This window comes from Halichoerus grypus, chromosome 1, assembly GCF_964656455.1.
Source record: "Halichoerus grypus chromosome 1, mHalGry1.hap1.1, whole genome shotgun sequence".
In the NCBI taxonomy this organism is placed as follows: Eukaryota; Metazoa; Chordata; class Mammalia; order Carnivora; family Phocidae; genus Halichoerus; species Halichoerus grypus.
The window spans coordinates 93,219,556-93,233,421 of NC_135712.1; the positions used below are offsets into that span (position 1 = coordinate 93,219,556).

General features: G+C 42.3%; 1 long non-coding RNA gene and 1 pseudogene across 1 annotated transcript in view; both read right to left on the reverse strand.

The window, feature by feature from the left end:
* LOC144381385 (uncharacterized) overlaps positions 1-8,280 on the reverse strand; it is a 64,738-nt gene extending 56,458 nt beyond the window's left edge. The window contains exon 1 of the long non-coding RNA XR_013446520.1: positions 8,225-8,280. This is a non-coding gene — a long non-coding RNA (uncharacterized LOC144381385). The remainder of the gene's footprint in view (positions 1-8,224) is intronic.
* Positions 8,281-10,901: 2,621 nt separating this feature from the next.
* Positions 10,902-11,034, reverse strand: LOC118529091 (U4 spliceosomal RNA; annotated as a pseudogene).
* Between the last annotated feature and the right edge of the window lie 2,832 nt (positions 11,035-13,866).

The following is a 13,866-nucleotide window of genomic DNA, read 5'->3' on the forward strand; positions in this document are numbered from 1 at the left end:
TTCCGAAATTTTTAATCGAAAAAATAAGAAGAAAATTAAGCCTTATATTCAATATGATTATAATGTATATTAACATGCAATAATAAGATATTCAATGTGTGGAATATAAGGCTTAATTTTATTTGTGTTATATTGCATTAGGTGGCTTACTGTGGATTATGTTGACCCTCTGATGGTCATCTGGGTCCCTAAGAGCTTCCAGGACAGAGGATCATCTTCACCGAAGAGGGGTAAACAGTACCACCCTCACCACCCTCACCATTTCAAGCTATGATACTTTGTATATTACAAATACCCATTGAGGTGGATTTACAGATTGCATTATCTGTTTTTATTTAACTGACCCCACAAAAAGAGCTAGTCATTTAAAAAGATTCCTACAAAGAAACCATAAAATAGTCAATTGCAGCAAAAACAATGAACCCAAAAGTACAAAAGTTTGCTATCTAACAAGAATTTAAAAACAAAATTCAGGGTACCTGGGTGGCTCAGTCGGTTGGGCGTCTGCCTTTGGCTCAGATCGTGATCCTGGAGTCCCAGGATCGAGCCCCATGTGGGGCTCCCTGCTCAGCAGGGGGTCTCTTCTCCCTCTCCCTCTGCCCCCCCTGCTGTGTTCTCTCGCGCGCGCTCACTCTCTCAAATGAATAAATAAAATCTTTTTTTTTAAGATTTTATTTATTTATTTCACAGAGAGAGAGCAAGCAAGGGGACTGGCAGAGGGAGAGGGAGAGACAGGCTCTCCACCGAGCAGGGAGCCCAATGCGGGGCTCAATCCCAGGACCCTGGGATCATGACCTGAGCCGAAGGCAGACACTTAACCGACTGAGCCACCCAGGCACCCCTGAATAAATAAAATCTTTAAAACAAAACAAAATAAACAGGGGTACCTGGGTGGCTCAGTCAGTTAAACATCTGCCTCCAGCTCAGGTCATAATCCCAGGGTCCTGGGATCAAGGCCCGCAACAGGCTCCCTGCTCCGGGGGAGTCTGCTTCTTCCTCTCCCTCTGTCCTCCCCACCATTGTGCTCTCTCTCTCTCTCTCAAATAAATAAATAAAATATTTTTTAAAAATAAAAAACAAATAAAAACAAAATAAACATTGTTACTCTGTGATCCTATAACAACTCATGAAGAACAATTGCTTTTGAAGGAAATTAGTACACTGGGAGCAACTATTTTGAAAAGAGATATTTGAACATGTATGTGATTTTATTACTGAAAATAATACGTCATACTGTACCTAGAGATAACTTAAAATTTTTAAATCTGTTTCAGAGATCTTACAAATGAAGAACCTCTATGGGTTTTCAACACTTTCTTAGAAATATAGAAACACAACCTATCTCATTAGTTTGAAAAAACAACTGAAATGCATCAAGGAAGATGGAAAACTGCCAGCTTTTAATACGAATCTTTGCCAAATTGATGCAGGAGGTTGACACGAGTATAATTATTAAGGAAGACAGTCAATGATATACTTTTCCTATATTATTCTGTGTCCTCATATGAGGTATATTTTTCAGCCAAAGCAGCTATTAAAATCAAACAGTAAAATTAACTGACCTAAGAATCAGACTTTTGAATATTTTTATCCCAGTATTAAATAATGAAGTAGGTTCAAACTCATTGCTCTCATAAATTATTATTACTAATTTAAAAAGAAGAAAAAGAGTTGGCATCATTAATAAATAATATGAAATAAAATTAAAATGTTATTTCCTTCTTTCCCATTCTTTTCATATTTTTGTGTACATTTTATACTGTATATAATACCTTAATACAATTATTCATCTGGGGAGATGAGTATATAAACATATGTACATCTAGAAACAGAGAAGGTAGTTAATAAATTTTGCAGAATGAAAATCTTCTTATAAGATTTAATACAGGATATAAAAAGTGCCCATGAATCCTGTACACAAAATGTGAAGAAATACACAAAGGGCTGGAGCTCCTAGGTAAACCATGCTCTGTTTATTTTGTAATAATCAAAGGGACAGAAATCATCTCTAAAAATTTTGCTGTCCTAGAATTTAAGCTACACCACTGAGTAAAAGATAATCATGTGGCATTATATATCCAGCTACGAAAATGTACTAGAGAGGAATTAAATATTGAAGAGTAGTGGCATTTTCTGGCAAACTCTCAAGATATAATCATGAAATTCACTTGACCCAACAAAGGCACATTCTAGTATCTTTCCTAAGAACAACTAATTTGAATTCATGAATTTGATGAAATTCTCCTGTCCCCAGAAAATGCCCAGCCAGTTAGTGAAAAGAACACAGAGGGAAATTAGAGGCATTTTTATCACTTACCATTATAGAGCAACATAGTGCTTTAAAAATGAGATTGAAACATATTTCGTTTTCTTCTCTCAAATTCTGGGAACCTTTTGTTTCCACTTAACAGATTAGCACATGGATGCATTTGAAGTTAATTCACTTGTTACTACGCCCAGATCTTTAACTGTTGCAGAATGTTTACTAACCATCTTGTGCAAAACGGGCCTCTCAAAAGCTGCCCCTTCTCACGTGCTGAGATCAGTTTATGGAGCTATGAGATGCGGTGAGCAAACGAGGTGGGGACCACTGAACTACTTACTGTATGGATGAGACAAAGCAAGCAGCTTACAGGAAGACAATTTGAGGACAAATGATCACTACTCTCCCCGTGGGGGGCAAACATATGGACCGCATTAACTCTAAGTGACTGTGCTAGCTGAGGCGGAAATGGGTTCATGGAGGGTTCAGACACATTCATGGAGAAAGCTCTCTAATGAAAGTTAGGTTTGCTCAGGGAAAACTCCAGGGTTTGGAGATGGACCCCAAAGGAGGACACAAACCCTACTCCTCTCCTTTGGGAGCATGCAGCTACTCCTGCCTGACACAGAGCCAGATTCTTTTGTTCTTATCATGACATCAGAAATACATTCCAAATCTGAACACACAGAGGGAGTCTTTGATAGCCTCTTGGTCTTGGCATCGCCCCACCCTTCCTTGGGCTAGGAGGGGAAGTACAGGACTGAAGAATCAGGACTCTGGCCCTCTCTGCCAACCTAATGCCAAAATTTTTTTTAACAAAAGTGAGGCCCTACTTTCCTTTTAGGGGTCTTGCTGGATTGAAAGTAGCTCAGAATGACCTCCTGACCTAGAGTGCTCTCTTCTTTTATTTTCAAATTTTAAGCCCAAATGGGTTAACTTCAAAAGGGCCTGTACAAAAATCTTACTATTTTCCCAAGGAGGTCTTATTGAGTGATTGATATTTTGAGGGCTTTCCAGCCCAATGATTTCTTTGCTAAAAACAGAGTGTACTCACTCATTTTGGTATTTGTTTGCAAACCAAACCCATAGTCTGAACACTCCGTATCCCTTCCCCCACCTCCACACTCCCCCATCTGCCCCATCCCCCCGGCTAACCAGTGGTGACCAGAGTGACCCATACCTAGCAAAGGGCACTCCCATGTGACTTTACCTTTTACATACAGATTATGATCTGTCATTCATTAGGACTTCAAAGCCTACAAGAGAGTTTACTCCCTTTGGTAGCTAATTCCCCTTATTTCCTGAAAATCCATGTGTGGCGTGGTGGAGAATATGAGTCTACCTCTCCTCTTTCCAGAGATATAAATATTCAGTAGCCCTTATACCACAGAGAAGCTTGAGTTCCCTTTATTTTCCAACTGACTACAGATAAACAATCCCTTTCTAAGAATATTTGCTTTGAAAATAGGTCCAGAGTTTAACTTTATTCCAAAACTAACATTTTTAGTAAAGAGAGTATTATGTTAAAGAATCTTGGGCTAATTCTGAATCTGTAGTTTCAGTAAATGGCTTTCCATAGTAATTCACTCTGCTTTCTTAGGAGGTAAATGCCACTTGAGGGCTAGAGTAGTGCTTAATACTTCAGGCTTTATAGTCAGACTGCAAAGATTAGAGTCTTGGCTATGGAGCCTGAGGTAATTTACTTAACCTCTCCGTGCCTCTGTTTTCTCATCTGTAAAATGGGCATATGAGAGCCCCTAACTCATGGAATTGTTGAAAGAATTAAATAAACAAAACATATATGGTGCACTCTGTTACTATTTTAAGTAAAATTTATACTTCTTTTTAACGTCCTATGAGAAAGATGCCTATTTTTGACATTTTAATTCTGCTCTATTTGGCTAAACATAATTTAACTCCATTTCATAACCCCCAAGTATGCGGTAGCAGTATGAGAACTGGCCTTAGCTTTAGAACACCTGGGTTCAAACCTTGATACTTACTAGCTCTATAGCCTTGGCTCATTACTTCATCTCCCTAAGCCCCAGTTTCTTCACATGGGAGAAAGGGGATGATACTGATTGTTGACTGGACTGAATGTTTGTGTGCCCCGAGAATTCATATGTTGAAGCCCTAATCCCCCAAGTGATGATGTTTGAAGGGGGCGCCTTTCAGAGGTAATAGGTTTAGATGAGGTCATGACAGTGGAGCCCCATGATGGGATTTGTGTTTCTATAAGAAGAAGGAAAGTCTAGAGGCACCGGGGTGCCTCAGTCAGTTGAGCAACAGACTCTTGGTTTCAGCTCAGGTCATGATCTCAGGGGTCGTGAGATTGACCCTACATCAGGCTCCCCACTCAATGGGGAGTCTGCCTAAAGATTCTCACCCTCTGCCCCTCCCCTCATTCTCTCTCTCAAAAATAAATAAATAAATATTAAAAAGAAGAAGAGGAAGAACAAACCATGAGAGACTCTGGACTCTGGGAAACAAACTGAGGGTTACTGAAGGAAGGGAGTGGGGGGATGGGGTAACTGGGTGATGGGTATTAAGGAGGGCACGTGGTGTGATGAGCACTGGGTGTTATACGCAACTAATGAATCTTGAACACTACATCAAAAACTGATGATGTACTATATGATGGCTAATTGAACTTAATAAAAAAAAAATCAGTTGCAAAAAGAAAAAGAAGAAGAAAGAAAGTCTAGAGCAGCAAGCGAGCTCGCTTGCTCTCTCTTCCTACCCCGTGAGGACACAGCAAGAAAGCAACCATCCACGAACCAGGAAGGGCCCACCAGACTCTAGATCTACTGGCACCTTGACCTTAGACTTCCCAGCCTCCAGAACTGTAGGAAATTAGTGTTTATTATTTAAGCCACTGAGTATGTGGTATTTTTGTTACAACAGTCTCAACTAAGACAGATACCCTTCTCATAGAATTGTTAAAAGATATGACATAGGTTTCCTTCAAAATCCATTTTATTCTTGCAAACTTAATCAAAAACAGAACCCTATCATATCCTTGTGTTAATTCCCTAGCCACTTTACACTGAAAATGATGACAGAGAAGGAAGGGGGAAAATAGGGCAACGTAATTACTGTTCCTTCCCATTTCAGGCCTTCCTTACTCATCAGGAAACCAAAGGTAGAGAGTGTTGGTAAACTGTGTGCATATCAAGAAGTAAAATAAAAGACAACTGAGTTAGCTTTGTGCAATTTTTCCATAGTTCTAATAAGAATTAAATACTAATATGGTATATGAGCTACCAAATATAAATTGTGGAATTTTAAAGTTTCTGCATAAGAGCGAAATGTTCTTTTATTTTATTTATTTATTTATTTGAGAGAGAGAGAGAACATTAGTGGAGAAGGGGAGAGGGAGAGGGAGAAGCAGGCTCCCCACTGAGTGGGGAATCCAATATAGGGCTTCATCCCAGGACCCCAGGATCAGGACCTGAGCTGAAGGCAGACACTTAACCAACTAAGCCACCCAGGTGCCCCAAAAGTAAAACGTTCTTATATTTGCCTTTAAAACAGACATTGCACAATATAAAGAATAGTAAGGGGTCCCTGGGTGGCTCAGTCGGTTAAGTGTCTGCCTTCAGTTCAGGTCATGATCCCAGGGTCCTGGGATGAAGCCTCATATTAGGCTCCCCGCTCAGTGGGGAGCCTACTTCTCCCTCTCCCTCTGCCCTTCCCCCAGCTTGTGCTCTCTCTCTCTCTCTCTGTAATAAATAATCTTTAAAAAAAAAAAAAAAGAATACTAAAATTCATACTAGTAATTTAAAATTTTAATTTTCCTTTCCTAGAACAACATTAAATAACAAAAACAAAAACCATCATGAAAGTCAAAAGAAAGCCCACAGAAAAAGGAAAAAGCCAACTTGTTCAGAATTCTGTTCTATTCTGAGCAAAACTGAGGAAGATATTTTAATTAATAATAGCTTTATAGGTTCTCTGAAAATATAAATAGCCCTAGGGAACAAGTTTAAGATTTGTAGTAATTAATCCTCCAGGAGATTGTTCCTATAAAAAGTCCCTTGTTTAGTGGTGATTGATTCCTTCCAAAAGATTCTCTAGATGAGATCACAGGGAATAAGGCAGGGCAGACCAATGTAGAAGAAGTTTCATGATTGAATTAAACTTTTGCATATTGGTGAGTGTGATGGACATATATTATTTTAGATCCTTTCAGTATCGATGTGCCTTTTTCTGGTAAAAGCACCATGCTCTTTCTCACCCAACAGAAAAAGAAACTTACACAGAGCATATGACCCAGGCCTGCCCCAATTTCCCTAGCTTCCGTGATGGGCTCAGGAGCAGGCGCATAATCCTTGCAGCCTGATCAGATGTTCCCTTCCTGGTATTTGAATCTTAAGCTGAGGGACAAAAAAAAACTAAACATACTTGGAGTTCCTTCATCCTAGCAATAGAGCCCTTACGAAACTGTCCTTGCGCTTGCCCTTCTCAAAGTTTGGTTTTCCTAAAAAATTAAGTCTTGTTCTCCAAAAATCCTTTTCTCCACCCCATCCTTTTTTGTTTGTTTGTTTCATCTATCCAGAGTCTGTGTCTCTTACTCATAACCAAAGACCTTCATCTAAATCTTTTTAATAAAAGCCAGGTATCCTAGGGGCATATTGTGAAGCCTTGCATGCTAAGCTAAGGCATCTGCACTTTATCCAATGGGCAGAGGGAACACATCAAAGAATGTCAAGCCAGAGAAACACATGTTGTTGAGATTTGTGTATAGATGTGAAGCAGAAGATGGATAGAAGGAAGAGAGGGAGGAGTCATCCAGGAAGGAGATGATGTAGTCTTGAGGCAATAGGAGACAGTGAGAATGGACAGGTGGAAGGGCCCCCCGGCGGGGTACAGCCAGTGTAGCATCAGTGGGAAAGGAAGTGGTCCAGAATCCAAGTTCTGGTTTTGGGTCTAGGGAACACAGTAAGAGAAGCAATTTTGTCTCTGAGTCTGAAGAAAACTGTAGGACATCCTGAACGCTATCAAGAGCATAACTGGTTCCAGTGGGGAAGGTAGATTTGGGGATCTGTTTTGAATCAATATCTTAAGCAAACCTGGAAGTACTTATTTGTGAGGTACTTTCAGGCAGCCTCTCAGAAAATGCCTACCCCTGCACCCTCTTTGCCCTCAGCAGTTTCCAGACTTTGAGGCTCCCTAAACCTTGGACCTGCTCTGCCATGTTCAGACTCAACTGCCCATGTGCTCTGAGAACCATTTCCTGCCCTTCTCTCACTCTTCTATGTACATTTCCCAGGTCCTTTGGCCTCTGCTGACTTCTGGCAAGTTCTGCCAAAGACAGGCACTGTCAGAAGACTAGAGGGTAGGAAGAAGGGCAAAACCAGAGTATTTCTCCTTCTTTCACTCTGCTTTGGCGGTGTCTTGAGCAGGGGCCGAGTCTCCTCCGTGGTCCCAAATCCCGCAGGACAGCCCCTCCCTCTGTCTCAGCCCTTACCAACTACCCATCGTGGTCCCATCCCTAACAAGATGGCCCCAACTTCTGGATTCTGGTCACGTGGCCTCCTCCAATGGCTTCTCCATCCCCTGCCAGTGGCTTCCTTCTCCTACCAACTCTGTGTTACCTCATCATCTTATTTGGCTTTTTAGCTGTTCCATATCTACAACCAAGTCCCTGTATTAAAATCTGTTTATCATCCTAAGGTGGTTTCCGTTTTCCTGAACCATGACTTAGCAGCTAGTATGGGAGGAGGGGTACGTGGGGGAGAATGGTGGTGGCTGGGAGGAGGGTGTCTGTGGGTTTCAGTTAGGATAAACACTCGTGACGAAACCCCAGCCGTCCACCCTGCATAAACCTACCACAAGCAGCAGCCCAAACAGGAGACGGCCTCAGGCTCCAGGTCTAAGTCAAACCATTCACAGGGCCGTCTATTAGAGAGGACTTCTTTTTATTACAAATGATGGCACCCCAGCTCAGATTAGCTTTACCCAAAAACGATGGTGGTGGTGCCCAGGTCATCTGGAACCAGACACCTGAATGTTGCTGGGCTCTCTGCTCCCCATCTCCCACTTCTGGTCTTTCTCTCCACTCCCACAGACAAGGTGCTTCACAAAGTTGATGGACGCTATGGACACTGGAAACTCTCCTAGCTGGGGAAGAAAGAACCCCTCTTTTAATTTCAGTTTGAAAAATTCCAGGAGAGAACTGAGAACTTGATTGGCGTGACTTGGGTCACACATCCGTCTTCTGGACCTTTGACTGTGACAAAGGAGTCCCATGCAGACCACGCAGCTCGCGAAAGAGAAGGCACAAGGCCCAGAGGAAGAGGCGAAAACTAGCATGGGTATCGTGGGAACTGTGCCCATAACCACAGCCTCTGCCTCGTCAGAATTCTTTTGGTTGCAACTGACAGAATTCAATTAAGAAAAGTAAATGGGTGAATGAGGTACCGGCCTGTATAACCAAAGAGTATTTGTAAAGCTGGCATCAGAAATGATGGAACCGGGCCCCCTTACGCTCTCTGTTCTTCTATCGTTACTTCCCTCCGCATTTGGCCTCATTTTCCCAGGTTCACTTTTTCCACGAGGCTGGAAGCACAGCTCTGAGAACTTGCAGTCTCACGTCTTCCCACTCTGGTTGTCAGAGAGGAATGCGCTCTGACCCACAGCTCCAGTAAAGGATGGGCTCCTGTTTGGGAAGGGCCATCCCTGTCCACTCAGGCCAGTGAGGTACCCTGACTGACTGAGCCTGAGTCAGGTGCTTGCTCCAAGACCAGGGAGGAGGGGTCAGGTAAGAAAAGGGAAGACCTCATTCTAATGGAATGGCTAGTTCAAAGAAGGAACAGTTCTGGGGCACCTGGGTGGCTCAGGCAGTTAAGCATCCGACTCTTGATTTCGGGTTAGGTCATGATCTCAGGGTCATGAGACCAAGCCCCGTGTCGGGGCCCTGCACTCAGCAGGGAGTCTGCTTGAAGATTCTCTCCCTCTGCCCCTCCCCCGACACACCTGTGTGCTCTCAAATAAATCTTAAAAAAAAAAAAAAAAAGGAGCAGTTCCCCTAAACCACAACCCCATTGTTTTACAGTCCTAGGAAATGAGAAATGACTCCTTAGAATATGGCCTTGGGTAAATCACCAACCTTTCTGGCTTCTGGTTTCTTCATCTGACCAGATATCCTTCTAGTACCTACATTCACTGAAGCTTGTTCAATGGTTCTCAAACTTTGGGGTATATCAGAATCACCTGGGGAGTCATTTAAAATGCAGATTCCCAGGGGGCACCTTTCTGGCTCAGTCAGTAGAGCAGGCGACTCGATCTCAGGGTTGTAAGTTCAAGCCCCACGTTGGGTGTAGAGATTACTTAAAAATAAAACTTAAGGGGCGCCTGGGTGGTTCAGTCAGGTAAGCGTCTGACTCCTAGTTTCTGCTCAGGTCATGATCTCAGGGGCCTGGGATCAAGCCCCACGTCAGGCTCCATGCTCAATGCAGAGTCTGCTTGACCCTCTCCCTCTCCTCCTCCCCCCCCAAATAAATAAAATCTTTTTTAAAAATTTTTAAAAATAAATAAAATAGGGGCGCCTGGGTGGCTCAGTCAGTTAAGCGTCTGCCTTCGGCTCAGGTCATGATCCCAGGGTCCTGGGATCGAGCCCCGCATCGGGCTCCCTGCTCAGCAGGGAATCTGCTTCTCCCTCTCCCACTCTCCCTGCTTGTGTTCCCTCTCTCGCTGTGTCTCTCTGTGTCAAATAAAGAAATAAAAAATCTTTTAAAAAATAAATAAATAAAATAAAATAAAAATAAAATTTTTTAAAAAAATAATAAATGTTAATAACAAAATGCAGAGTCCCGGGCTCCACTCCAGACATTGTCTCTGTAGGTCTGGGATAGGACCCATGAATCTACATTTACTGAATGAGTCTTTTGCTGGTGACCCCCATGCCATACTTCAGAAATAATGAATGGAATGGTTTGAGATCCCTGCTTAGATAGTCTGTGACGGAGGCAAATATGAGCTGTGTTCTGGTTCAGGAAAGAAACAACATGAAAGGGGGGAAGGGTTTGGCATAGCCCAGAACTGAAGGAAAGAACAGCACCCCAGGTCAGCCCGTGGGCTGGACTGGGCAAGGGAGGCCTCCTAACTGTGTGCTGAAACAGTTCTGTTCTGCTCATGGAAGCCAAAGCGGGACCAAGGGAAATACCCAAAGGTCCCTGGCTGCCTTCATCCAAGAGTCCTGGGCCTTTTCATGTCTCTAGAAGCTGCTTTATGTGCATTTTTTCTGACCCTTTGTTGAAACGTAACTTAAATAAAAGCAGTCGGCAAGAGAACCCAGGTCAATTCCCTTTCAGCATATGCACAGGATTAACATTTAGAAAGTTTGGGGCAAGGGCAAGGAATTCATTTTTACCATGTTTTGGTTTTTGTCTCATGCTTAATAGATTTTGCGGGGAGGGGGGCCAGCAAATAAAACAAAGAATAATGATTCAGCTAGCCATGCTCCCGGAGCTTCCCACTCCTAACCAAGACATCAGAGTGGTCCCTACACAAGGTCTTCTGGAGATAAATGCTCACCTTTGGAGCCCCTATAGACCAGAGTCAACTAAAGCAGAATTGTAATGCAGAGCAAGCTCCTCTCTCACACCTTTTCTCCTATCATGATCTGGAATTTTTCCATTGACTATTTATTACAAGGATTTCTTTGTATAATTCCATATCAACATAACTGAAATGTAAACTATTTCAGTTAGCAATAATCGCACCTCGGATAAACCTCATTGGCTACGATAGTGCCACTGCGCAAAGCTGAAATGTAAAATATTTCAAATGATTCTTCCAAAACAGCATATTAAATTGATACACTGCACCTATTATAAGAGCTGGAGGAAGCGAGGCACCCCTTTATCAAAAAAATAAACTGTTCCTAAAACACTGTCTGGAATATGTGACCCAGCAATTCCTTTCTAGGAATTGATCTTAAAGGGATCATCATGTGTACGTGCAAGACTTACCTATAAGGATGTTTGTGGCAAAATTGCTTTGAAGAGTTAGAAAGGAACCAAAATAACCAAGATATTCTTGGGAACTCCTTGAGTAAATTATGGTACATCCAAACAATGGAAGATTGTGGAGATATTAAGATTTTTGTTTTAGAAAAGCATTTAATGATATAAGAAAATGTTCTCTGGACATTTTAAGTTTTTCTTAAAATAGATTACAAACCATATGTATTGTATGTTAGAGGTTTTTATTTTACCATAAAACAATGACCATATATATATATATATATATATATATATATAAAAGAAATTGCTCTAGTGATGAAATGATGGGTAATTTTTTATTTTCTTATTTCATCTTTGAACAAGTGTTCAAATGTTCTTTAATGAGTATATATTATTCCAGGTGTGAGTTTACACCAACAGCATCAGCATCTTCTGAGAGCTTGTTAGAAATGCAGACTCCCAGGCCCCACCCCAGATCTGCTGGCTCAGAATCTGCATTTTAACAAGACTCCCCACACCCCACACCCCCGTGATCTGTATGCACATTACAGTTGGAAAAGCACAACTCTATATAATGCAATACAAGAGAAAAAAACTGTCTTAAATCAAGAAAGCCCCAGGCCATGACAACTGGGTGCCCTTTACTATTTGGAAGTTAATTCTGATGTAGAGCATAAGCAATTCTTACCTTCCAAAATCCAAAATCCTCTAGAAATGGCTTAACATATCCACATTTTTCATTTCAACAATGGGGCATGGAGCAGTGACAAGTCCCTCCATCTCCATTCCCTCCCCCGGCCACAGGGCCACAAAGCCTGAGCTCTGAGATTCTGCGTGAGGGAGAGAAACATAGATTCCTCAAGAGCTGCTATTCAAGCCATTAAGCAGCATGTGCCAATGTTCCCCCCACAATTCTGGGTCAGTCTCCATTAAGCTGCACATCTGGCTGTCACACACTCTTTTGTGGGCACATCTCAATGGCAGCACTGATCGGCCTCTCCCCAGGGCCAGCCCTACAGTGGCCTCCCTGTCCTCCCAGCATGTGATGTCATGAGCATGAATGTCCTGCCAAACATTTAAGATGTTGCAGTTCACATTGTGTACATTGTATAGAGAAACACTGATGGGCAGATTTGAAATTTTAAAAAAAAACCACACACGTGGGGCAAGATACAACCAAACCTTGTTCTATTGTTATTCCAAACTACCAGTTCAGCACAAATATGTAACTTGTATTCGTTAAGTACACAATCTTCTCCTTTTTGTTGCTGTTGTTGTAACCAGCGTCCCTAGATGAAGAGATTTCCTTGAAACATTCTTTCTCTAATTTGGTGGCTATCAAATTCTTGGAAAGCATGAACAGAACTGGTTTATTTCAACCCAAAGATCTCCCTGCATGTGGTCTCTTCAGAAAAGGCCAAAAAGGGAGAAAGCTGGATGTAAGTCCCAAAGTCATCTCTCCTCCAAGGACCATCAAAGCAGAGGGGCACCTGGGTGGCTCAGTCGTTAAGCGTCTGCATTCAGCTCAGGTCATGATCCCAGGGTCCTGGGATTGAGCCCCACATCAGGCTCCCTGCTGGGCGGGAAGCCTGCTTCTCCTCTACTCTGCCTGCCGCTCCCCCTGCTTGTGTTCCCTCTCTCACTGTCTCTCTCTCTGTCAAATAAATAAATAAAATCTTAAAAAAAAAAAAAAAAGCAGGATGGGGGGTGGTTAGCTGCGCAACAGAAAGGCATGAGAAAGAGGCCCTTCCCTTCACTGTTGTTCAAAGTGGGGCATGAGGACCATCCCATCAGAATCAACGGGTGTGCGATCAAAATGCAGATTCCTGGGTACCAGCCCAGAACGACTGAGGGGTCTCTAGGGGTGAGGAGAATGAATCTACATTTTACCTGACTTCCTAGCAGTGATTCATATATGAGAGTACGAGGGCTTCAGAATTAGATAGACTTAAATCCAATTTTACTCCTCTCTAGGGGCTATCTGAACTTGACGAATAACTTGAACTCTCTACATCTCATTTTCCTCCCTATACACTAGGGACTGTGCGGAGGGTTAAACGTGTGAAGTTCCTGACACAAACATGTCCTGAGAGCATGAATTCTCTTCTCCCTGTGATTCAGGTAGAGCACTTTGGGTCTGCTATTTTACTTGTGATGGGGGCGGGGTGGGGGGTGTCATTGTTTTCCCCTGGGTGACAATTATTGTCACTCTATTGCCCCATTCCGATGTAACTCTACTGAGAGCAGACAAAATCATCAAGACTGAATCCCTCTTGATGATTGCCGGAACACAACCTGTTGTTCTATAGCTGTGCTGTCCAATCCAATAGCCACTAGCCCATGTGGCCACTGAGTCCTGAAGGTGTGACTAGTACAAATGGAGACGTGCTGTAAGTGGAAAATACACACTGGAATCCAAAAAACGTAGCACAAAAAGAAGGACATAAAATATCCCATTAGTAATTGATTACGTATTGAAATGGCAATATTCTGGATATATTGGATTAAATGGAATATATTAAAATTAATTTCACTTGCTCATTGTTAGCTTTTTAATGTGGCTTCTAGAAAATTCTAAATAACATATGTGGCTATATTATATTTCTACTGGACAGTGCTGTTCTGGAGGAACAG